Genomic DNA, 25,360 nt, shown 5'->3' with positions numbered 1-25,360 from the left:
ATCTCATGAGAACTCACTTACTATCAGGAGAACACCAAGACTGTAACCTCCTCCATGATTAAATTACCTTCCACCTGGTCCCTCCTATGACACATGGAGATTATGGGAACTATTTAATACAATTCAAGATGAGATTTGCATGGGGACATAGCCAAGCCATATCACCTGCCCTCCTGGGGCTCCCATCAGCCAGGAGGGAAGTGATGACCAGAGGGGAAGAGAGGTTTACAAAAGACAGCAACTCATGACATAGCATCAGCATCTTTAACTGCCTGGTGATTTCAGGCCAGTGCTGGGCAAAGCTACTAACAGGCAAACTTAATTGTCCTGTGGGGAACTCTTTCTGCCCATACCCCTCACTCCAAGGATGGCCCCAGACACCTCCATATCACAGATCAGATCCTCTGAGACCTCACACTCCCCCTATTTCCCCAAGTAGCCTCTCCTTGGAAGGAGAAGAGGATAATTTGTCGTCATATATGGATAAACACCTCTGTGAAGGACAGTATACAAAACTCTATCAAAAGAATTAAAAATATTTAAACAATCTGAATTACTAATCCCACTTGCAAGACCCTAGCCCCAGAAGATAATCATATGTGTGCAGATATATGGAGGTCAAGCAGTGTTTCTCAACCAGCAGCAATATTGCCCCAGGTGCATTCAGCAAGGTCTGGACAAATTTTGGGTTGTTGCAACTGAGGGGAAGAAGGTAGGTGTTTCTGGCCTCTAGGAGGTAGGGGCCAGCGGTGCTGCTACACATCGCACCATGCCCAGGGCAGCTCCCATAACAAAGCATTATCCTGCCTAAAGGTCAACTGTTGGGAAACCGTGATGTGAAAGGATGTTCATCACAGCAATGTGACAGTAGAGCAAAAAACTGAAAATGGCCTAAATGCCCAAGCATAGATGGTGTGAGTGTTAATACAGGGTGTCAACTTGAGTGGATTGAAGGATACAAAGTATTGATACTGGGTCCATGAGGGTGTTGCCGAAGGAGATTAACATTTGTGTCATTGGGATGGGAAAGGCAGACCCACCCTTAATCTGGGTGGGTACAATCTAATCAGCTGCCAGCATAGCTAGAATATAAGCAGCATAGCTAGAATATAAGCAGCATAGCTAGAATGTAAGCAGCATAGCTAGAATATCTAGCAGCATAGCTGGAATATAATCATCTGAGATGGTATCTCAGACTCCTTTTTCACATTTTTCTGCCTGCTTATATTCTGGTTATGCTGGCAGCTGATTAGATTATACCCACCCAGATGTAAATGATGAGTTAATGGGTGCAGCACACCAACATGACACATATATACATATGTAACAAACCTGCACGTTGTGCACATGTACCCTAGAACTTAAAGTATAATAATAAAAAAAAAAAGAAAGAAAAAGGAGGCTGGCCTAGCCTCCCAGCTACATCTTTCTCCCGTGCTGGATGCTTCCTGCCCTGGAATATAGGACTCCATGTTCTTCAGTTTTGGAACTCAGACTGGGTCTCCTTGCTCCGCAGCCTGCAGATGGCCTACTGTGGGACCTTGTGATGGTGTGAGTTAATACTCCTTAATAAACTACATATATATATAGATATATATAGATATATATATGAGTATATATATGAGTATATATGAGTGTGTATATATATATATATGAGTGTATATATATGAGTATATAGATATATTCCATCAGTTCTGTCCCTCTACAGAACTCTAACTAATACAGATGGTTTAATGTGTTTTGTTTTTGTTTTTTAAAGACAAGGTCTTTCTCTGTTGCCCAGGCTGGAGTACAGTGGTGCAATCATGACTCACTGCAGCCTCAAACTCCTGAGTTCAAACAATCCTCCTGCTTCAGCCTCCTGAGTAACTGAGACTACAGGTGTGCACCCCCATACCCAGCTAATTTTTAACTTTCTTTTGTAGAGATGGGGTCTCACTATGTTTCCCAGGCCGGTCTCAAACTGTCAGCCTCAAGTGATCCTCTCATGGCCTCCCAAAGTGCTTGGATTACAGGCGTGAGCTGCTGTGCCCAGCCTGTATGTAACATACTCATGTAACAAATCTGCACATGTACCATGTACCCCCTGTATCTAAAATGAACATTGAAATTAAGAAATATATGTCTTTAAAAATATATATAATAACTAGAGAACATTAAAGTAAATCTTTAAAAAGCTTATTTTTAAATAATACATAATGGCATAAGAAAATGTTCATGGTATGTTGGAAATGAAAAGATCAGTAGTTGCCAAGGATTCTGGGGGAGGAAGAAAGGAAAGAACAGGCAGAGCACAGAGGGTCTTTAGGGCAATAACGACTCTGTATGATCCTGTAATGGTGGATACATGTCATTATGCATTTGTCAAAACCCACAGAAGTGTAACGCTAAAAGTGAACCCTAATGCAAACTATGGGCTTTGGTTAATAGTAGTGTATCAATATTGGCTCACAGATTGTACCTAATGCAGCACAGTACTGCAAGCTGTTAATAATAGGGAAACTGGTAGGGGGTGAACTTGGCATGTGGGAACTCTTTGTACTTTCCACTCATTTTTTCTGTAAAACTAAAACTGCCCTAAAAACAAAGTCTATTAACTTACAAATAACCAAATAAATAAAGCAGGTTACATACAGCACCGTGGTGGCTATCCCATCATCTCTTTGATGGCATCAAGACTCCGGGCTTAGCCTCTTCCTTCTTCCTCCCCAAAGGTGACTTGGGTCTAAGAGCAAGATACACTGATCTGTACCTTAGAAGAATTGCCTAAGCTCAGAAAACTTGAGAAAGTAACAAAGGTCACAGCACATGGCATCTCTTGTTTTCCTTCCACAGGACCTGTGAAGAAATCACCACCTCCCTCTTCCTTTGGATGCAAGTCCTCATGGGACAAGCGGTTCCAGGGTCTCCCACTTTGCTGGGAAGACCTTGGCTCTGCAGCTAGCGTGCCCTGCCCCAGCCACCCTCCTGGACTCCATCAAACCAAGGACTTGGGTGGATTTACTGAGGACAACAGGCATTCCAGCAAACCTTGACTAAGTAAAGAAGGCCGCCACTAGTGTGAACCTGCTCACTGGGATCTGTGTTGTTTTGTGGTGAAGAAGTGTCTGGGCTAAGGGAGGATTTGGGTGTTCATGGATTCCCTGTGTAAATATCACCATAGTTTCATTTTACCCTTTCCCACTCTGAGAGCAACTTTCAATACATCTTATACACACACACACACACACACACACCTACACACATCCACCCACTGTAGGAAGGAAATACTACAGATCAAAACATGAACAGAACTGGCAGTGTTTATTTTTGGAAGGTGGAATCATGGTTAATTCTTCTTCTTTTTATCTTGAAAATTACAAACCTATAGAAAAGTTGAAACAATGAACTTTCACTTAAACACTCATTTGCCACATTGTGTCTGCTTTATGTATCTATATATAGATATTTATATAGAGATATTTTGCTGAAGAATCATTTATAGCATGCATACACTGTTTTATTTTTCTTTTCTCTCTTTTTCTCTACTTTTTTTTTTCTTCGCTGCAGCATTTGAGACCTAGTTCAGACAGCATGGAACTTCACTCTTGATACTTAGGCAAGTACTTTCTAAGAACTAGAGCATTCTCCAGCAGTGTATGAGTGTGACAACTTCCCCATCTTGCTTCTGATAGTGACAGGATGGAGATGTTTTTAGACTCCAGAATCCACCTGTGGCATCAGGGAAGCCTGCTCTGTGTCTGCGTGGCTTCACCTGAGATCACACCCTGCTCGCTTCCCCCCATCCTCGTGCTGTTCTTACTCCCTCCTGCCAGTCTCCCCAGGGATCGCTTTCTTGATAAAGCCCTTGCACAGGCATCCTCTCATCAGGTTGTGCTTCTGGGAGACACACCCTAAAACTCAGCATCACCAAGAAAGCAGCCACTCTGTAAATGAACTGCTGAAAATGAAAGCACTTTTTTTCTTCAATCACTTTATTGTATTATCTTATTTTTATATATGTTGAATTTATGAAAGAAAACCAAACTGTACCCAGTAGTATGGATTCAGGGCTTCTCGGGGCAAATAACAAACATTACCAACACCTTCAAATATTTGAAGTCGACTCAATAAACATGGAGTTCAATGCCAATAGCTTTCAGAAACAGCTTAGATTGTATATTAAGAAGTTACAGGGAAAGAACACATGGCTATCTCAACATGATTGTAGACTCAGACTTACCATCAAAAACAATAGTGGGCAAGCCTAAATCTGAGGCACAAATCCTTCTAAAATAATCCTCATATGTTCCCAGCTCTGGAGGCAGCTCATTGCTTGTTGAGCTGCTACCAACTGCTAGAAAAGCCTATTTTATCCTGAGCTGAATTCCTCTTCTATGACAAGCCCACCCATGGACCTCACTTCTGGTTTCTAAAGCCTCAAGGAGTATAACTAATCCCTCCCTTCACACCACGGCCCTTCAGAGGCCATGGAAAGCTTGCCTGCTGCATCAATTCACCTCGCTTCCATGCTAAGCACATGCGGCCTCATCCATACACCGTTCATTGCCTCTTTCAACAGGCATCCATCCAGTGCCAACCATGCATCGGCATCGTGGCAGGTGCTGGAGACAGAGCGGCAAGTGAGGCAGGCAGGCATCTGCCCTCCTGAAGCTGGCAGATAAGCAAGGTAAACAATGGAACCCCGATTCTCACACTGGACTTTCCAGGGCTACAGATGCACCCCAGGGAGGGGAGAAGATCCTTTTGCATCTTCATCCTTGAGACATTCCCAAGGAGCACTCTGCAGAACATGTAATCCCCAGAGATGCTCTCCAAGCCAAGGTCCTATGGGCAAGTCGGGTTGGCAAAAGCTGCCAGCACCCCTGCCTGGTCAAGTCATAGCCCATGTGTGTTAGCAGCACCCCTGCCTGGTCAAGTCATGGCCCATGTGTGTTAGCAGCACCCCTGCCTGGTCAAGTCATAGCCCATGTGTGTTAGCAGCACCCCTGCCTGGTCAAGTCATAGCCCATGTGTGTTAGCAGCACCACGTTGTCCCTGCAGCACAAAAATCTACTCTGTTGCAACCTGTGTTTCCCAGCCTGTTGGAACCACAACGCTCTGTATGTTTTGCAGGAAGAGTTTTCTGTTTTATCATTCACACACTGGAATTCCTTGCAACATATTTGATTTGCTCTATTTTTATAAAAAAAGACAAAACTAAAACCCAAGCAGGCAGCTTCCTGGTCCTATTTCCACATGAGGGCCTGTGAGGGGAGGTGCAGCCAGCCATTTGCTGGAACCGGGGCCAGCGTGGTTGGCAGAAAATGAATGGCAGAACCTCTGAACAGACCTTGAAGGGTCTCCAAGTAGAGTTCTCTGCATCCTTGGGAAGCAACAGGAGATGGGGCGACCAGCTGTTCTGAGTTTTGGCTCAGGGTGAGGCTGGTGGCACCATCTGCTGAGTCAAACCAACCACCTGCGTGAGACGATCCCTGGTGAACGCGTTGGGCATCGTGAGTCACTTGGCCCAGTGTCACAGGAACACTACCTGCAGGGCTGCCAATCACCTTTTAGGAATACTACCATCAGCTCTGAGCACCAGGCCAGCATCACAAGCAATTTGTGAAACCCAGATTGGGGAGTGAGACTCAAGATGCATCAGCCAGGGCTCTTTTGGTTGTGACAGAAACCTGATACAAATTGGCCTATTAAAAACAAGAAAACAATTGACTCCCATAACCCAACGACCTAGGACCAGGCCAAATACAGGTGCCCCAATGTCATCATTCAATTTACATTCATTCTCATTGACTTTATTCTGGGACAATTTCCCCCTTTATTCTGGTGGCCACTAGCAGCAACAGGCTCATCTCTGATCAGCTTGTTGTTCCGGCAAAGAGAGAGCTCTTTCGCAAAAAAGGAGTCCCCTAAGCACAAGTCTCAAGTCTTCTTTGCTTGAAAAATCATGCCCATCCCTGAACAAATTACTATAGTCAAAGAAACAGGAAAAACTGGCTGTCTAGGCCAGGTCCAGGGAGGTTCTCTTATGGATAGGGATGGAGTCAGCCTCTCTCAAACCTCCTGGACTAAAAACAGGAGAAGGATGGTTCCATAAAAGCAAAACACACATTCCATTTCCCAGGTACAGGTGCCAGGCAAGCACAGATGTCCAATGCAAGGGAAGGGACTTACTCTTGCCAGTCCTATCTAAGATCATGAACAGAGGAACAAACACATTCTTATCATCCCTCCTAAACTTGAGTTTCTTTGAAACTGCTGAAGTTCCAACTTGACCTTCATACTCTCTAATCACAAAATGACAGCATCACCATACGGGTGATCAAAGTTGAGCCCAGGACTGTGGAGGTTTAATAATCACTTACAGGGCTTATTATCACACTACTGCCCATTCCATGGGCCTCAACTCCAGGGTGCATAAGAAACTCCTCCTGGAGTTAAGCATGCCTGGGTCCCGGGCCCCAGCCCTGGTATTTTAACTCAGCAGGTCTGAAGATGGCTCAGGCATCTGAAGGCTCAAAAAGAAACCCAGGCAATGCTTTTGCCCATGGTCCTTAAGCAACATTTTGAAAAAAGCTGGGTTTAACCCAAGGAGAAGTACCTGAGCCCTGGGAAATTATTCCAACCTAAAGAAGAACAAAATAGCCTGAGGATAAACACAAAACCCGGGAATCAGAGGGAAAGAAGGGTGCAAAGACTGGCATAAAATGACTAGTGCCTCAAAAGAACGGATGATATTTGAAATACCTTCCTGGGCCCTGCTCCAAGCATAAAAAGAAAAATCCTCCATTATCAGAAGAAACAAAGAAATAAAGAGAATGGTGAGTCATGGTGGAGAGAGCCTTTCTGGAAGAACAAAGACTTGTTTTTTTGTCTCAGGCAGCTCTGCTCTTAAACTCCAAGACCTTGGGTGTATCAAGACCCCGCCTTGGGCTCAAATTCACTTACTTGACAGGCTAGAAACTTGGAAATCTAAGGACTGGCCACAATGATAAAGTCAGAGTCAGGTGCATAGATACAGAGGCCTCTTTCTTTGTCTCTTATGATATTTATGTCCACACATCTAAACAGACGTACCTTTTCCTCTCTCTACATACCCATACACACACACACACCCTGGAAGAATAGAGGGACATACTCTGAAACATTACAAACCTCTTAGTAGTAAGAATTTGGGTGAGTTCAACAAGTTTCTGTCATATTAAAATGTTTATGTTATATTTTATTTTTGCATAAAAAAGAAAACAATATTTTTTATTAGTCAGGGTGGGTGAGGCTATGCTATAGTAACAAACAGCTTCCTAACCACAGTGGCTCCAAACAGCAAAGGTTTATTTCTCCTCTAAGCAACATGCCCATCATCATTTGAGTGAAAGGACTGCACCTCCTGCAGGACCTGCAGGGGACTCTCACCCAAGCAGGTCATAGGCTGAGTGGGCAGAGCCTTGTTGCTCCAGGCAGCAAAGAAGGGCAGAACTTTTTCAGTTCTCACACCGGAAGGATGTGCTCAGCCATGAAAGTAACACATGTCAATCCACTCACAACTCTTTAGCTAGGGTTGGTTACATAAACCCATCCAGCCATGGGGTGGGGGTGGTGAGAACACCAGAAGTATAATCCTACCATATGCACAAGAGCCAGAAAGCCAGACAGGTTTAGCAATCCACACTAATGATTACTGCACTCTTTAATGAAAGGTTTAGCAATCCACACTAATGGTTACTCCACTGTTAATAATGTGTGTTACACGTATACATGTCTGTGTTTCACGTGTGTGTGTGTGTGTGTGTGTGTGTAGATGGTAAGAGCTTTATCAGAGGACTGGGCTCCAAGCAAATGTTTAAAGGATTAAAAATTCCAGCCTGGGCAACATGGTGAAACTCTATACAAATATACAAAAATTTCCTGGGCATTCTGGCATGCACCTGTGGTCCCGGCTATCCAGGAGGCTGAGGTTGAAGGATCCACTGAGCCCAGGAGGTTGAGTCTGCAGTGAGCCGTTATTGCACCACTGCTCTCCAGCCTGGGTGACAGAGTAAGACCCTGTCTCAATAAATAAATAAATATTAAAAATAAATAATGACTTAAATCCATGGACCCTTCTGCAGATTCAGGGTGGGGTCAGAGCCCCCACTCACTGGGAACTCATCAATGTCATGAGCACTTACACTTCCTTAAGGAGCAGACTGGTGTGGATGAATGTTCGGTTTCAGGATCAGGTGGAGCATTCCATCCTTGCCCACTTGTTCATTCGCTAACACACAATTACTGCGAGTTCAGCACTGTCCAAGGTACTGGTGGGAGCGCAGCAGACCTCAGGGAGTTTGCATTCTACTGGAGACCTGGCAGTGCAACAAAGAAAATCATTCAATAGGGCACTTTCCGATGGGGATAAAGGCTCTGAAGAAGATTGAAGACGGCGATGGGTAGGTGGTGAGGAGGTGCAAGAATGGAAAGTTCTTTAGGTAGACAGGCAGGAGGCCTCTCTGGGGAGCTGACAGATGAAGGAGGTGCCAGAACAGGAAGGCCTGCAGAGCCACTCTGTATCTGCACCCATCCCCAGGAGAGTGGGCCCCAGAAGGATGCCCTCAGCCCTCCCAAACCTGGAGGAAGAGCAGCCAGACCTGCTGTGCTTGGTGAGCTCCCAGAACCTGTCTACCCAGGTGACTGCCAACTGGGGCTGCAACCACTTCCTGCCAGTTCTTGCCCTTCCCCCTTGCTCCTTAGGGCCCTGGTCAAAGATATGCAGGACCACGTGGTCAGTCATGAAAGAACTTCGCTAACCAGCTCCCCCATACTTTGAGTCATTGTTTTCCATTTGAGACAAATAACCACACGATTTAGCCTTTTCCCAGGCAGCTTTCCATTCTAAAGAGGTGCCTGCACATTACAGCCCATGATGCATGGCATGGAGGCTGCTTAGAGATTCTTTATGGCCTCATCAGCAGTAACTGGACGATTACAAAGGCTTCTTCTGTTTTAAAAATAATGATTTATTGAAGCTCTTAAACTCTTTCTTCCTGAGTATGTATATTCCATGGGCATATTTTGCTATAATTAAATTCCTAGATTACTGTCAAGCCAATTGTTTTACCCATCCAATCTGTAACAGCGCATTTTATTGTCTCTTCTTATTTTTTTAATTAAGATAGAAATAGATGTATTCTATGAGATCCAGAAACAAAATAAAACAGACTACTTCTTTAGTCAGTCAACTCTACTCACAGGGACGCTTCAGAGTCAGGAGTTAGGAACCCCAAGCATATTGTACCTAGTGTGGGAGCAGCCAGACTTTCTGAATTCATTCGTCCTTCATTCAACAGGTATTTATTGAGCATCTACTATGTGCCAGAGGCTGGAAAGGTCACCAGGGATTCAGTGGTGAACAAGACAAAGTTTGCCTACATTTTCCTACATTCTTCTAGGAGAGACATGCGATAAACAAGTCACCATGATACAGTAAGATGCAATATTTTATGATGAAGAAAAGCAAACAGGGTGTAGAATAGAAAGTGATGAAGGATGAGGACCACTAAAATCAAGTGACCACGGAAGGCCCTTCTGTAAAGATGGCAATTGAAATGAGGCCAAAGTTAGGCTGACACAGCCATGCAAAATCCAGGAAAGAACATTGATAGCACAGGGAATAGAAAGTGCAAAAACCTTGAAACAGGAAAGAACTTGGCAGACATTAGAAGTGGGCAGAGGGTGGGAAGAACACGAGGAGATGATGTTGGAAAGCTGGAATGGAGTCGAATCTGCAGGACTGGAGGAAAAGAGTGCCTCCTAGGAGCAGATAGATGAGGAGGATGGGATAAGAGGATCCATAAGCAGCAGAGACCCCAGCTCTGGCTACAACTTAGGACACACCTGTATGGCACATCTGCCTTGCATCCCAGAGCTCCTGGCCAGTGATTCCTGGAGCCCAGGACAGCACTTGCAGCAGAGCCCCTGGACCTCTCTGGTCTTACCCTGGCACACAGGCACCTTTGCCTGATGGCAATGGCCAGGGAAGCCTCCTCAATGCCTGGTGCTGCCTAAAACCCTGCAACTTCTGTGGGGCCTGCAGATGGGGGGTAATTCCTCAAAACAAATGAGGTTGTGTTTTCCTCTTGCCAGGAAGGATGAAGGCTCAGAGTTTTCATTCCTTGATATAAAGAAAATGAGGGCTTTCAGTATTCTATGCGCATGTGAATATGAGGATGTTAGTCAGCCCTGCTATATTTATAGCTTCAATACCTAGAATGGTTCCTGGTGTACAGTAGGTACTCCATCAATGATGAATAAATGAAAGGCTGACCTAGAAGGAAGATGTGGCCCTTTCCTGGCCCTTGCCACCCATCCCAATGTTACCTCACAGTCCAACATTCCTTCCCACATCTACTCGGCAGTGAGGACTCTCTCAGAGCCCAGCACAGCACCTGCCCTTCTCTGGGTCCCTGCAGGGATGGCAACAGCATGGTCAGTGCCTGTCACGCTTCCCTCTGGACCCCTCCCTTCCCTGGGCCCTCTTGCTTCCTTGCTCCTCAGTCCTCCCTTGGAATTTAGCTGCAGTCTCTGTCCATGGCCCAAGCCAGGTTCTCCCCTCTAAGTGCTGCCAGGTTGCTCAGAGATTCAGTCTTGAATGAAGAGCTTCAGCCACTGTTGAGCCTGGACTCTTGTGTTCAGACTACATCCAGTAAGGAGGCAGAATGAGGACCAGCGCCCTCTGGGCAACCTCTACACAGCTGTCAATCTTCACGCTGTATCTCTGGGTTCGCTACTGGATGGAGTAGGGAAAAGACAGTGACTTAAACCAAGGGCCTCGTAGTGATGCAGCTTCAGGGCAAAACATCTAAAGACAGTGAGATCTCATGCACATCCTTCTCCCTGTGATGCCCAAAGAACGTCTCTCCATCTCGGGCTTGATCACACAACTAGAAGATCTCCTTCTAGCCTCAGTGGGTGCCAGCCTCCAGGAAGTAGGAGCAGGGAGATGAAGCTTGTCTATTCTAGAAATGCAGACACTGGGGTGACCAACTACCCCAGTTTGCCCGGGACTGTGAGATTTCCCAGGACACAGGACTTTCTGTGCTATAACTGACATTTTCTTTAGAGACAGGGTCTCACTCTGTCATCCAAGCTGGAGTGCAGTGGTGTGATCACAGCTCACTGAAGTCTCAACTTCATAGGCTCAAAGGGTCCTTCCACCTCAGCCTCCTAAGCAACTATAACTACAGGCATGCATCACCACACCCAGTCTAGTCAGTCATCTTAATATATTTACATATTGTGTGTGCGTGTTTGTGTTTGTATTTATACATGCTAGTTATACTCTTAGGCAAATCTCCAATGCTGCAGTGGAGGTGAGTCTTAAGTGCAGGTGAGTCAATCTCAGCTGGCTAAAGTAGGCTTCTCTATGCTCCTTTTCTCATGGAGAAGAGAGGATGGACCCTAAGTGGTCCATGACATAAAAGAACTGAAGCTTTTCGCAAACCCACTGTCACAGAACTGCTCAAATGGGTCCAAAGAAAACTGGAACCTGCAGAACGCCTTTCCATCGTGTTCTTGGACAAAATATAAAGCACAGAGAGGTGTGTGTGTTTGTTCTATATTTTTAAAAATGTATTTGGAGCTCAACCTAAGTGTTCATGTCTTCATGCTGGGAGGCAGTGGGAAGAGTTTCTCTCCTTAAGTCAATTCTTATTTCCATTCAGGGCCTATGTTTGTTCTGGATGTGGGCACTTTCAAGGACCCAGCAGGCTTTTTTTGTCAAAGTGAAGATACCTTCTTGCTTATCTACTTTTTCTTCTATGTAGAAGGTTTCCTGGATTCTGAGCCATATTTTCTGATGGTACTCATCCTGCTCTTAGCATTGAAAATCTCAGGTATCTCATAAGAGAGGGCCTTGTGGACACAAATGCTGACCCACCTGCACGAGTTGGGCTGACAGGAGGAATTTATGTCACTTCTGGAAATACAGATGAACCTGGAAGACCTTATACTAAGAGGAATAAGCCAGGTACAAAAAGAAAAAACACTGCATGACCTCCCTTCTATGTGGAACCTAAAACAATCAAAACACATAGGAGCAGAGAACAGAATAGTGGTTACCAGGGGCTGAAGCATGGGGGAATAGGAAGATGATGGTCGAGGATGCAATGTTTCAGTGAGAGGCGAAAGGATGTTTCAGTGAGGCGAAAGGAGAAAATACACATTTGAAGTGATGGATATGTTAGTGAACTTAATTCAAGCATTCCACATGGCATACACATGTCATGACATCACTTTGTATCTCGTAATATATGTAATTATAAATATAATCTCATAAATATATACAATTATAATTTGTTAATATCCAATAAAAATAAATTGAGAAATAAAAAGCTAGCTATGTGGTGTCCAGGTCCTAAGGAAGTGAGGGCACCCGTTGTGGCCAGGCTGAAGTCCCGACACTGGCAGGCCCCAGCCTGAAGAGCCTCGGTGTTATCTGGGGAAGGAGCCCCAGGGCCCAGTGCAGACTGCAGCACCTCAATGCACAAGGAACCACCTGATATGCCGGAGGTCAGCAGAATGCTCTGCTGTTGCAGTTCTAAAGTAAAACAGATGGGGGTGGGGGCTGCAAGCCTGCAGCGGCAGAGGCCAGCCCTCAAGGAATTTTGACAAATCCATCACTCAAACAGCACTGAGGTGCTTGATCATAAAGGGGAGATTTATCACAATAGAGGGACATGAGTATTTATTATTTAGAAGAATAAAGACAAGCCCAGAAAGAGTAAAAGCATCTTAATTGGCCTTGCCTGAGTGCAGAAGGTCAGGTCTCCCCAGGGAGGCTTCAGCTGCCTGGCTTGTTTGAACTTCCACAAAACTGCACTTTTCACATTGGAAAGCAATGGGTGAAAATAAACAAAGAGGTGAGTTTAGAAAGTTCTTGTTGCTGGGCGCGGTGGCTCATGCCTGTAATCCCAACACTTTGGGAGGCCGAGGCAGGCAGATCACAAGGTCAGGAGTTTGAGACCAGCCTGGACAATACGGTGAAACCCCATCTCTACCAAAAATACAAAAAATATTTAGCCAGGCATGGTGGCGTGCACCTGTAATCCCAGCTACTCCAGAGGCTGAGGCAGAAGAATTGCTTAAACCCAGGAGGTGGAGGTTGCAATGAGCCAAGATCACACCACTGCACTCCAGCCTGAGTGACAGAGAAAGACTCTGTCTTGAAAAAAAAAAAGAGAAAGAAAGAGAGAGAGAGAGAGAGAGAGAGAGAGAGAAAGAAAGAAAGAAAGAAAGAAAGAAAGAAAGAAAGAAAGAAAGAAAGAAAGAAGGAAAGAAAGAAAGAAAGAAAGAAAGAAAGAAAGAAAGAAAGAAGGAAGGAAGGAAGGAAAAAGAAGAAAGAAAGAAAGGAAAAAAGAAGAAAGAGAGAAAGAAAGAAAAGAAAGAAAGAAGGGAAGGAAGGAAGGAAAGAAAGAAGGAAGGAAGGAAGCAAGGAAAGAAAGAAAGAAGAAAAGAAAAGAAAGAAAGAAAAGGAAGGAAAGAAAGAAGAAAAGAAAGAAAGAGAGAAAGAAGAAAGTTCTTGTCACCTATATATGTGGTGACTGATCAGGAAAGGGAGGAGAAGAGGGTCTGTTTTCTATGGGGGCCCTAGCTTTGTCACTGCAACAGGGCAGCCTCTGAAACCCCTGCTGGAGGCCAGGACTCTGCACTGGCAGTCCTCGGGCCCCCACTCAGATCTCTTGGCCCCACTGTCCTTGTGTGTAGAATGGGAATAGAAATTCTAGTACTTAAAGTGGTCATTGTACAAAAGAAAAGAAACAGTTTAAGTAAAGTGCCTGCTACATTGTAAACATACAATAAATGCTAGTTATTATTTTCACTCCTTTGATCTACTAATTTTTTTTACTTGATGGATATATTTCCTTCCAACACAATACTTATCTTGTGTATATTTTTATAGTCATGATTTATTTACAGAGATGTTTCTTATAATCAGAAAAGAGGCATGCAGTATTCTTAAGTTTATCTCTCCTTGTTCTTAGGGCTTCTTGGTGAGACCTGAACAGGAATTTTTTACCTTCATAAGCACATGGGTGATCACCTCCCTGGACCCACTGTGGACTAAGGCTAGCTGGGTCATGGCACAGCAGAGGGTGTCACTGAAGCAGGGAAGACGAGCTAAGGTAAAATGTTTCATTACTATTAGAGATACAGGGAAAGAATCCACAATTTATAAATAGAAAAGAAATATGGTAAGCTGGCAGGTGTACCTCATTGTGTACTGTCTTGATTAGTTTCTGGAAACCTTTTCAGATGTTTTATGTTAATTGTAAGGTCTCATGCCAAAGTACTCAACTCTTATTTTCTCCTTCCCTGCCACATATCTTTCTAGGCTATTTCTCTGACATAGATCTTTGTAGACAATGAAAACTCTTCAATGTTTCTATTCGCAAAGTCTTCAAAGGCCACCATTTCTTCTTCTTTTTTTTCTTTTCATGGCTTGTACCTTTCGGCATGCTGAGCTTTTGATGTCAGGTATCAATTTTTAACTTTTAATTTTGTCTCCACAAAGTAATGTAAAGAGAAATACAAAGGTTAAAATAATACTTCTCATGAGCATACAGCTACAGATTTCATGGCTAAAAATGGAAAATTAATAGTACCTTTCTCTTTTAACTCTTAAAGTGATAACCACTTCTTGACTTCTGCCTTTCAATGAGGTCCTTTGGGAAGAGGGTTTGGCTGCAGTTGTACAGATTCAGGTTCTAGGACAGGAATCCTTCTTACCTGGGACATAATAGTGCTAAATAGAAAGCACCCCTTTTTAATGCAATGCTTATTTATTTATTTATTTACTGAGACAGGGTCTCACTCTCTCACCCAGGCTGGAAGTGCAGTCACACCATCATGGTTCACTGCAGCCTCAACCTCCTGGGCTCAAGCCTCCCAAGTAGCCTGGACTACAGCACGCACCACCATGCCTGGCTAACTTTTTGTATTTTTTGTAGATTTTTGTATTTTTTGTAGGTTTTGCCATATTGCCCAGGCTGGTTTTGAACTCCTGAGTTCAAGCCATCTTCCCGCCTCAGCCTCCCAAAGTGCTGGGATTACAGGTGTGAGCCACCGTGCCTGACCAATCCTTTTGGATGAACGTCTAACATCTCTGTTTTTCATCCGTTAAAGATTCCAAATATTTGGTGGGACCTCCTAGTGCCAGCAGGGAGAGGTTAGAGAGGTGGGTAAGGAATTTACCCTGGTTGGTTTTTGTGTAGCTAGTCCGTCAAAGGTTCTCAGATTGGATAATGAAGGGGCCAGAGGAAAGCCTCCCTGCTCTTGCCTCTGAATTGCCATGTCTTTCTAGAGGTCTTGGAATTCCATGTAGGAATAGGCTCTGGGACCACAGAGGATGGAGAGGAGAGAGGGGAGGGGTTAAGGAGAAAGATAGGAAATGCAAGTGCCAAGGTGGAAGGGCCCCAAGGCTTTTCAGAGCAGAGGTGCTTTAATTGTCAGGCACCTAGGTCTCATATGGGAAAGGCCTCCAACTCCCTCCCTTGTCAGTAAAGCCTATGACACACACAGATGTTTTGTGAGTGAGTGAGTGAGTGTGTATAATCAGATGACAAGAGCCTGATTTCACATTTAAGTCAGAAGAGAGAGACAAGAGCAAGTGAGATTTGGAAAAGAGAAATCCAGCCCTGAAGTGGACTGTAAGGAAGTAAATCCCCAGGGTGTGCAGAAATTTCAGAGCTGATGGGAGCTAGGGGGCTTGAGGCAACATCTGGGGTGCACTCAAACAACCTTGGAGAATGCTGGGACAAAGGTGACCAGTGAGTAAAAGGCAGAACTGGGCTCTTTGCCCATATCTGTTGGACTTAGGTGATGAATATAAATATAATAATCATGATAATGACCATCATTAATATGGTTAAACCTGGACTTGTAATCTTCAGAACAGCTCTGTGACATGGCTCTAAGATGACTCTCACTTCAGACAGGAACACAAACACTCTGAGAATTTAAGAAACCTGCAGAAACCGAGCAGTGAATAAGAACCTGAGCTGGGATTCAAACCTGGATCCATCTGATCCCAGAGTTCTTGAGTTCTTGCTTTTCTTTTTTTTTTGAAACAAGATCTTGGTCTGGCACCCATGCTGGAGTGCAGTGGTGCATTCAGAGCTCACTGCACCCTCAACATCCTGGACTCAAATGATCCTCCCGCCTCAGCCTCCCAAGTAGCTGGGGACACACCAGCTACAGGCGCACACCACCATATCCAGCTTTTTTTTCTTTTTTGTATTTTTTATAGAGACAGGGTCTCTCTATGTTGCTCAGGCTGGTCTCACTCCTGCCCTCAAGTGATCCTCCAGCCTCAGCCTCCCAAAGTGCTGAAATTGCACACATGAGCCACTACGCCCAGCTTCTTGCTTCTTCTTAACCTCTTGCTTTACCTGAATGCAGATTAAAAGCTCTGTCTTGGGTTAAGTGGATAAGGATAAGTGAAAAGTCTCCTGTATACCTTGTTAACATTGTGCATTTTATTAATACTGTCTAATGGGCAGGTTGGCTGCCACCATCAGATGTTAAATAAATAAGTACAAACAGCATCCTGATATAAATATCATCTGCCAGCTTTGACAGTTGCTCTGAAATTGCTCTCAGAGTGCTTGGAGATGGTAGAAGACACAAGAAAATCAGCAGAAAGCTTTCTGGATTGAGCCTTTGATCTCAGCAGGGCTCAGATCAAGGTCCACCGCGCGTACAACGCCTTGGTTTAACCAGCGCCTGAAGGATTAACACAGAACAAAAGCTCAAAGCACACTACCTGCATAATTTCTAAATGAACACATTTGCTACTGTCTCTGTATGTTGCAGGGTTTACGCTGAGGTTCATTACTTCTCCCCCTTACTATAGAGGGAATATTTATGCATTTTTCAGCACAGGCTACTTGTCCTCTTGCATAATAATTCAGTAGAAAAACAGGGGCAGAGGGAAAAAAAACGAGAAAAAAATCTGGTTAGTTTTTATGTTTTGTTTTGAATAGATTTTTAAGAATTAGCAAATTTAGCAGCAGCTGGACCTAGAGGAGAAGGTGGGCCCTTTCGGGTCAGAAGGCCTGCATTTGAGCAGTTCAGCGTTCAGGTAACCCCGAGCATATCTTCCACCAGTCCCAGTTTCCTGATCTCTGGATTTCCAGCCCAGCACTCTTGTTGCTACAACTTACTTCACAGATCTCTGCATAACTATGTGAGCAGGGCCATGTGCTTGTGATAAGAGACTAATCAGGTAGAACCAACACCTGTGCAAGAGGTGTCCAAGGGGAGAGACCCCTGTGGGGCTGGTGGAGACACCTGTGAGGGCAGGAGCTCCAGACAGCCTTTCTTTGCAGGTCCTCTGAACCACCCACAAATCTGTGCCCCTTGCAGTCTTGTACCTTCCCAACTGAAGGAACTGCCATCCTCAATGACTCAAACCAAAGAGTGGGAGACTGGTCAATGCATGGGCCTCAGGTTTCTCCTCCCAGCCAGCAGGGGGGAAGCAGCTGGACTGTACATGAGGCCTCCCTCCTCAGCCATGACCTCACACTGGTGACTAGGGGTCAGCCCGTGGTGGGGGTATTTACACCACGGAAATCGGCAAACCCTAATACTAAGGGCTATGTTTATTCCAGAGAGCTGGCTTACCAGCACACCACTTATGTACCCCAAATTGCTTTACCTCTCTCCATCCCCACTGAGACAGGAATAATACAGGGTGCTCAGGTGGTCACCAGAGACTAGAAATTTCCAGGCAGTAGTGTCGCATGATTAGCAAAAGGAAACTGCTGAAATAGCTGCAGAACAGAAGGGCCAATGAGACCCTAAACAACAGGATGTGGGCCACGCTGGCTAAGACGATTGGACCCAACGTGGCACTGGATTTGACCTAGGTTTCACCTAGGACCTCATTATATGCTCATGAACATTCTAAGTCACACACCCATCAGTGCCAGGACAATTCTGGGAACACACATGTTTGGTGGAAAAACGGGTAGCACTACAGTTTTGAGAAACCTTTACATTTTTCTAGGAATTTTCATGAATATTCCACCCCTCAGTTAGAGAAACCCATAAAGATGGAAATCCCAAGTTGCCTCGGGTGTGACTCTCTCGAGTATTCCTGCACTCCCGTCTTGAGTGCAAGCTTTTCTCTTCGCAATAAATCTCTAGTTTTTCCAACTCATCCTCGAATTCCTTCACATGACAGCATCAAGAGCCTTGACACTGGCTGGGGTCGAGGTCTCCCTGGCATTTGAAGACCTCCCCTAGCCCGCTGGTATCACCACCACAACCATCTGAGCCCAGCCTGCCATCAGCCCTCACCAGGATAACTGCACTAGTTAGCTTCCCCCACTCCTGCCCCGTCTAGCTCACTCCACTACAGCTGAAGAGGAGTCTTAAACCTAAAATGGGCCATATGTCACATCCATACTTAGCTTCTTATCAAACTTAGAAGAAAATCCCAAACCCCCATCTGTCCTGCAGGACTCTGCACGATTTGGTTCTGTTCATCTCTTCCCCTTCTCCCCTCGGATCCCGGGGCAGGACTCTGCACAATTTGATTCTGTTCACCTCTTCTCCTTCTTCCCTCGGATCCCTGGGAGGAACCGCACCGGACTCTACTCCGTGCTGGACCATCCCAGTTCCTCCCAACCTCAGGACCCTTCTCCTCATCCTCTCTCTGCCTGGCTTAAATGCAACCTCCTCACAGAGATCTTTCTGGACTAACATTCTGAGTAAATGACCTCCCATGTCAGCGCCAGTTCATTTCTATTAGTAATGATTTGGGCTTATTTATAGCCCTTGTGCATTTTATAACTCTCTACTTGTTCATTATTGTTTTATAGTGTGTTCTCTCTCAACAAACTGTAATCTCCCAAAGGACAGGATCCATCTGTTTTGTTCACTCAGGTGTCCTCAATGCCTGGTACCTAATACACTCTCAATTGGTATTTGTTAAATAAATCAGGGGATAAATAAGCATGTTTGTTTTCAGAGCAGATTTAAGAGAATAAGAGCTCTGAACTTCAGGTCCAAAGTGAGGCTTCAGGAAAGGTAGAACCCCTTTGAAATCACGTGGAAAATATCTTATGTCTGTGGATCTTTCCTTCTCAGTCCTTTCAAACTGTTGTGCTCCAAAATCAGCCACCTATAGTGAAAACTGTGTGGGGGCTCGTGTCGTTTGGGCAGCAATTACATTGGAATCAGCCTCCACATGGCTCTTCACTGCCTCGTTGATGCTCTACTCAGTCATGGGCGCAGCAACAATCAATAATGCTCCAACAAGGACCCTTCACCATTGTTTTCATAACTGTTCTTTGTAAGTCAGTGAGTTCTTTAGTCCTGGCCAGATGTCTCCTGGCACCTACAACTCTGAAGACAGTGTGCAGAGGCACACAGGACAAATGTGCTTTTGAAAAAACAGTTCAGGGTATGCACATCCCCTGAGGATGTGAGCTCCTACTGTATTCAGCAGAACCAGAGAGATCTGAAGTTATTCAGTCTTTTCAGGCCTGTGGCCCCCAGGCCTCATGGGATGTGGAATGGGGATCCTGATGGCCCAGGGGATGACTCAGAGTCCAAGGGAACACTGCATAGAGAAGCAGCTGCTGGCTGGTCCCTTTCATGGACTGCTCTGCCTCTTGGATCGATACTTAATGCCCATATTGATTGCAATTGGTTTCCTGACTGAAATCAGCAGTTCCAGAAGATGTGGTAAACATTCCCAAATGAAGGGGAAGAGGAACCAATCTGTGCAGAGGCACACACACACACACACACACACACACACACACACAAGGTTTTCTCTGAAATCATAAAATGTTTATTACAATAGCAGATAATGGAGTAGCATTATCTTCAGAACACAAAGGTACCAATTAAATCTGTTGGGCAAAATGTCCCCCACCGCTAGGGACACACACAGAAGCTCAGAGCCAAATCTCCTCTGTTGTTTCGATTTCCTACCTCTGTGATTACAGAAACTGCAAAGTCTTGACTGGGGGTGGCAAAGAGAGCTCATCTATTAAAAAGTACTTTTTAAAAAATCAGAAAAATAGAGAACAGAACCCAGGAGGGACTAATTATAATGCATCTCCAGACATGGGTGGAAGAACAGAGAATGCATTTTGCCAAACCAACAGAGCTCCTGACCTGTAGACCTCTGAGGTCCAGCTGTGATTCCCTATGAACAGGCAAAATTGAGATGCTTTTCCAGAAAATATCATGCCACATCACAGGTCAGTTCTTTCCAGCAGAAAATAGATTTTCACAATAATTTAATTTTAATATTTCCTTGTGTAAACTGGATATTCTGAGACTCAACTCCATATTTTTGAATACTTCATGGGTATGAAGGGAGACACGCTGCTATTTTTAAGCTTGCAGAAATTTTTGAGTCCGTCCTTAGGAGGTATATCAGTCCTTTATTTCAGAAAAAAATTAACCAAAAAGAAAAAATCACAAAGCACTTCAATGAGCCTTTTGATTTGGCAAAGAGGAATCCCAAACCCTGCTGAGGAATGGAGAGATTCTGATCAGTGAGAAGTGAAATCATGCTGCACGGTCATCTGAAGAGCTGTCAGCTCTGTGGACAGAATTCACCTGGAGTTGGTGGTGTGTCTCGGGAGCTGGGATTGGTATTTGAGTTTGTGTGTATTGGGCTCAGGCTGGAGAGGTCTTTCTGTTGTTTCCCAAATATTTAAAGTGGTCAGACCCATAGTAGGAGTTAGGATTCAAGATGCTTCCGTTGATGGCAGGTGGGAGGTGGGATACAGTCCTGGAGAGTTGGTGTAGAAACCTGGTGTCTGGTTGAGGGTTTAGGAGAAGCACGTCTCATGGAGACCGACTCCTATGATGGAACTTGGCTTAAAATCTTAGCCTTCCTTCAACTTCTTCCTGTCCCTCCCACCTTTCCATGAAGTCGTGATAAATACCAAAATAGCATGATTTTAATCCTATTTTGAGAAACTAGGAGAGGCACTTAATCCACATTTAGGATAGATAAATACAAGGATGCTACACACCTACTAGAGTGCCCAAAACCCAGGACACTGATGACACCAAATGCTGGCAAAGAAGTGGAGCAACAGGAACTCCCATTCACTGCTGGTAGGAATACAAAAGAGTTCAGCTGCTTTGGAAGACATTTTTGCAATTTCTTACAAAGCTAAACACGCAATAGTCTCCTTTGTCCACAGTTTCACTTTCTGCTGTTTCAGTCAACCATGGTGTGAAAATAATAAATGGAAAATTCCCCAGATAAACAATTCATAAGTTTTAAATTGCACCCCATTCTTCACAGCATGATGAAATCTCTGGCTGTCCTGCTCTGTCCCACCTGGGATGTGAACCATCCCTTGTCTGGGGTCTCCACACTGCCTATGCTACTTGCCCCTCAGCTACTTAGTGGCTGTCTCAGTAATCAGATTGACTGTCACAGCCTCACAGTGCTTGTGTTCAAGTAACCCTTATTTTACTTAAGAGTGGGCACAAAGGGCAAGATTATTGATGCTGGCAATTCAGATATGCCAAAGAGAAGACATAAAGTGCTTTAAGTGAAAACAGGAAAGCTCTAGACTTAATAAGGACAGAAAAAATATAGTATGCCGAGGTTGCTAAGACCTGCGGTAAAAACGAATCTTCTATTCACAAAATTGTGAAAAAGGAAAAAGAAATTCATGCAGTTTTAGTCATCTGCTGTGGGTCTTGGGACATGTCCACCCGGGATAAGGGAGTACTGTAATCTTACCATAAAATCCAGCAACCTCAATCTTTGGTAATGACCTAAATGAAATAAAAATGTATGACCACACAAAAACCTGCATATGGATGTTCATAACATCTTCATTCATTATTGACAGAACTCGGAAGCGACTGTGATGTTCTTCAGTTGGTGAATGGATAAACAAACAGTAGTGCATTCAGGCAATGGAGTTAGTGTTTGGAAGAAACTTTTTTTTTTTTTTTTTTTTTTTGAGATGGAGTTTCACTCTGTCACCTAGGCTGGAGTGCAGTGGCACAATCTTGGCTCACTGCAACCTCCACCTCCCAGGTTCAAGCGATTCTCCTGCCTCAGCCTCCCAGGTAGCTGGGACTACAGGCACGTGCCACCATGCCTGACTAATTTTTGTGTTTCTAGTAGAGACGGGGTTTCACCATGTTGGCCAGGCTGGTCCCAAACTCCTAACCTCAGGTGATCTGTCCGCCTCAGCCTCCCAAAGTGCTGGGATTACAGGTGTGAGCCACTGCACCCAGCCTTGGAAGAAATTTAAACTCATATTACTAAGCAAGAGAAGCCAATCAAAAATGCTACATACTGTATTACTCCAATTATGTGGCATTCTGGAAAAGGCAAAACTTTTTGGAGACAGAAAAAGGATCAGTGGTTGCCAGGGTTTAGAGGAAGGGCAGTATGCATAGGTGGCACACTAAGGATTTTTAGGGCAGTGAAACTGCTCTGCATGACACTGTAATGGTGGATGCATTTCATTATACATTTGTCAAGAACTATAGAAGGTCTACCACCAAGAGTAAGCCGTATGTAGACTATGGACTTTGGGTGATAATGACCTGTCAATGTAGGATTATCAATAGTAACAAATGCACTGCTTTGGCGAAGGATACTGATAATGGAGGAGGCTGTGCACGTGTGGGAACAGGGTATATATATGGGGAATCTCTGTATCTTCCACTCAATATTGTTGTGAATCTAAAACTGCTCTAAGAAACAGTCTGTTCTTTAAGAAATAGAAGAAGAGAGGAGAAGAAAGAGTGGGTGGGAGAAACAGGGAGATCTGTAGGCTCCTGCGGAAGGTCATTGCAAAATGCTGGTGATCCAGGGAAGGCTGGAACGGCCTCTTTCTGAGAAAAAATGAGTGTGGCAGATGTCAGCAGATACAATCATCCTCTGCCGCCTGTTGCTCTTCCTTTATTCTTGGGCCTCTGAGCTTCTCTTTCTTGTCTTTGCACACAAGGATTAGACAATCAGAATGCTTTCTCCCACTGGCAACAGTGAAGACTCCATCCTGGACAACCAGAGCCTTCCCTAGGACTTTTGTTGAACCTTCAACTGTTGGTTGAAATGGTTGCTGGGGAGATGGTCTCAGCCTAGAGTGGCTGCTGTTCAGCTTTGGCCCCTCAAGGGAGAACACATCTGAGAATGAAGAATGGTTGAGGCATTTGTTCCTCTGGTTTTCTCTCTGCTCCAGTGCGGTAGGTTGGCCTTGTCCTTCTGAAGCCCCCGTTTCCATCGGGTGGCTGGTTCCATGCAGCTGTGGCTCCTCACAGATCCCCTCTCTCAGTTGCCATAACTGCTAACCTCCTTGCTCCTACAGGCACTGGGCAGGAGTGGTTCCTCCACTATTACCAGCCCAGGGTTCTTTCAACCTGCCTACATCTGGAAAATACCTCCTTATCAAACTCTTCATCACCAGTGTCAGTTCATGGTCAGTTTCTTTCCTGAGCCCTGACCCACACCCAGGGAAAGGCCAACCTTCTGCGGCCAAGATGAAGCCTCTTCCACTGCCAGCTGGGCACTTATAGGGGCTATGAGCCCTGAAGAATGGAGAAATTCAGGCCATGTGTGTAGCTCTACCTCATGAGAAACAGGAGTTATCAGGCCTGGGCTTTGCTCACAGCACCTGCCGGCTCCTGGGAAGAAGTCACATCTGCCTCAAGCTGCCCTGACTGCCTTTGTTATGATACCTACCCATGGCTTGCTTGTGCCAACTCTGAAAACACAGGGCTGCCTGGGTTAGCTCTCATGTTAGCAAGCAGCAGCTCATGGATAAGGAAAGCCCCTTCATTTATTAACATTAAAGTGATTGCAAACTCTTAGGTGAGATACTTATGCATTGGGCTCTGTCTGGATAATTCACCTGTATTAACTCAGCTGATCCTTTTAACTCCATAAGGAACGAATCCCTATTGTCCCCATCTTAAAGACCTCCAAAATGAAACCAGAGATACTGAATGATTTGCCTGGGATGACTCCGCTAGCACTTGGCACAGCCACGGTGCAAACCCAGTCAGGCTGGCACTGAACACCCAGACTGTTGATCTCTCCTGCCTGACTCAAGAGCCTCTGTCTATATGGAATCAATCAACTTAAGGTGCTGGCAGCTGATAAAGACTTGATCTCTAACTTCTCTCAAATATCTACATCTAACTTAGTTTGGGACAAGGGATAGCTTGCTGGGTTTAGTAAATTATGGCTTGTGGGCCAAATTGAGTCTATTGCCTGATTTTTAAAAATAATTTATTGAAGTGAAATTCATATAACATTAACCATCCTAAAGCCAGCAATCCAGTGGCACTTAGTACAATTGTACCCCTCTATCTAGTTCCAGGCACTTCCAACACTCCAAATAAAACCCTCTTATGGACTCAATGCTCATGTTCCTCTGAAATTCATACACTGAACCCTCATCCTCAGTGTGATGATATTAGGAGGTGGGGCCTTTGGGAGGCGATTCAGTCATGGAATGGGTGCCCTTATGAGGGGCTACAGAGGCCGCAGTTCTCCCCTTCCCCCATGCAAAGGACACATGCAGCATCATCTATGAGCCAGAAAGTGGGGCCTCCAGACACCGAATCTGCCGCCATCTTGATCTTGGACTTGGCAGACTCCAGAACTGTGAGAAATAAACCCCCATTGTTTACAAGCCACACAGGTTATAGTATTTTGTTATAGCAGCCCAAAGGGACAAAGACAGACCCTTCACCCATTCTGCAGCCCCTCCCCATCCTACGGCCTGTCTTGTAAATAAAGTTGTCTTGGAAAACAGCCACACCCATTTGTTCATTGATTGTCTATGGCTGCTTTTGTGCCAAGATGGCAGAGTTGAGTAGTTGAGTAGATACAAGAGAGACCTGTGGTGATATTAGGTTATATATAGATATATAAAACGTATAAAATATCTATATATACATATGTGTGTGTGTGTATGTATGTGTGTGTATATATATATATATGTATATGTAGAGAGAGAGAGAGAGGTTTTCATTCATGGCTCATAACTCCCATAGCCTTTGTTACTGCCTTGTGTGCTTTAGGCCTCAGGAACAGGCCTAGAAACAGAATCTGTCACTCTGATCTTCCCCTTCTCTCCTTTCACTTGCTTCCTTTTCTCCCCAAAGCAGGAATCTTCCCCTGCCTCTCTGTTTGGGAACTAGCAATAAAAATATTTTCTGACCTATTTTGTCTAATTATAGGTCACAAGAGGCCCATTTCAGAATGGGTTCTTTCCCACACTCTGGAGGAAAGAATGCTGCACAGGGAGGCCAAGAAGAATCTGAACAGACAGGCTTTACTGGAGTTCCCCACTCGGCCCATTAGTATTAGACCAGA

This window comes from Pongo pygmaeus, chromosome 21, assembly GCF_028885625.2.
Source record: "Pongo pygmaeus isolate AG05252 chromosome 21, NHGRI_mPonPyg2-v2.0_pri, whole genome shotgun sequence".
NCBI lineage: Eukaryota > Metazoa > Chordata > Mammalia > Primates > Hominidae > Pongo > Pongo pygmaeus.
The sequence above is the reverse complement of the archived record's forward strand: the minus strand, read 5'-3'. Positions refer to the sequence as shown.